Source organism: Calidris pugnax, unplaced genomic scaffold, assembly GCF_001431845.1.
Source record: "Calidris pugnax isolate Ruff unplaced genomic scaffold, ASM143184v1 scaffold54, whole genome shotgun sequence".
NCBI lineage: Eukaryota > Metazoa > Chordata > Aves > Charadriiformes > Scolopacidae > Calidris > Calidris pugnax.
Genome location: NW_015090864.1, coordinates 9,919,092 through 9,920,201, shown reverse-complemented (window position 1 = coordinate 9,920,201; position 1,110 = coordinate 9,919,092). Strand labels below are relative to the sequence as shown.

Below are 1,110 nucleotides of genomic sequence, written 5' to 3'. Positions count from 1 at the left end.
CCCCACACATTTTATTATGAAGTATAATTGCTCCCCCCTCCCCATATGGCACCCCGCCGGGCAGGATCGCCCCCTCCCCTGGTGCCCAGCCCTTCCCCTGTCCCCTCTCCCCCATCTCCTTGGAACAGTGTGTACATGATTTTGTAGTTTTTTTAAGGCGCCATGTTTATAATCCTCCATCATATTAAAAAAAAATCCACCCAGCATGAGACACGGCGCCTCCCGCACCCCAAAGCCGAGGAGGCAGACACAGAAATATCCACAGGGCTGTAAATTCACCCCCCCTCCCCGCACACACACCCCTCCTCCCCAGACTTAAAAGTCTCTCTCACCTTGTGCCGCTGCCGCTGCTTCTGCTGCTGCAGGGGGGGAGAAGTTAAGCCAGGGGAAACTTTTCAATCCCTTCCCCAGGCCGCTGCTGCCTCCTCCTTCCACATATTTTTTCCCTCAGAGTTTTATTGTGTCTGAATTTTCTCTCTCTCTCTCCTCTTCTGTCTGTCCACAGTTCAGGTTTCTGGGGTAAACAGGGTTTAGGATGGTGCTAGGGATATTTGGGAGAAGGAGAACTCTAGTGGTGTCTGCTGGAGTTGCTGTTTGTTTCTTTTATTATTTTTTTTTTTTTAATAATACATTTGAAACGGATCTTTAACTATTTATTATATATGTATTTTATCATACTTTTAGGTCTGTCTTACTGCAGAGGAAGAATGTGACGCTTATCCGGCCCTGGTACATGCAAATGCCTCTTATCATGAAGTCCAACTTGGAGGAATTCCTGGTTATGTTTTCAAAAGTGGATACTCACCTTGAGCAACAGAAACTGAAACATACAAAATCAGTGGTCTGTCTCAGAGTTGGCTATATGTTGCGAGCTGTAGATCCACGCTTTCACTGCAGGACTGGGAGATACATAGTCCTACAAAATACATATATAGGCATGCATATATGTATATTTTTATATATATAGGTAAGTAGCAAGAAAACATGTACATTTTATCCTGTTTTTATATGGACTGTGAAATAAATATTATTAATAATAAATGTCTAAGAAAATACATTCCAATGTTTCTTGAATAGCTCAGGAATTATTTAATGAAAAAGTGACATACT

At 42.8% G+C, this 1,110-nt stretch overlaps 1 protein-coding gene across 3 annotated transcripts in view; it reads right to left on the bottom strand.

Annotated features, from left to right (window-relative positions):
• The window catches only part of ZMYND11 (zinc finger, MYND-type containing 11), a 105,740-nt gene extending 105,208 nt beyond the window's left edge, over positions 1-532 (bottom strand). For all 3 annotated transcript variants that reach the window (XM_014945000.1, XM_014945001.1, XM_014945003.1), the window contains exon 1: positions 333-532. The gene's annotated coding sequence lies outside the window, so the exon portion shown is untranslated. The remainder of the gene's footprint in view (positions 1-332) is intronic.
• Positions 533-1,110: the final 578 nt, after the last annotated feature.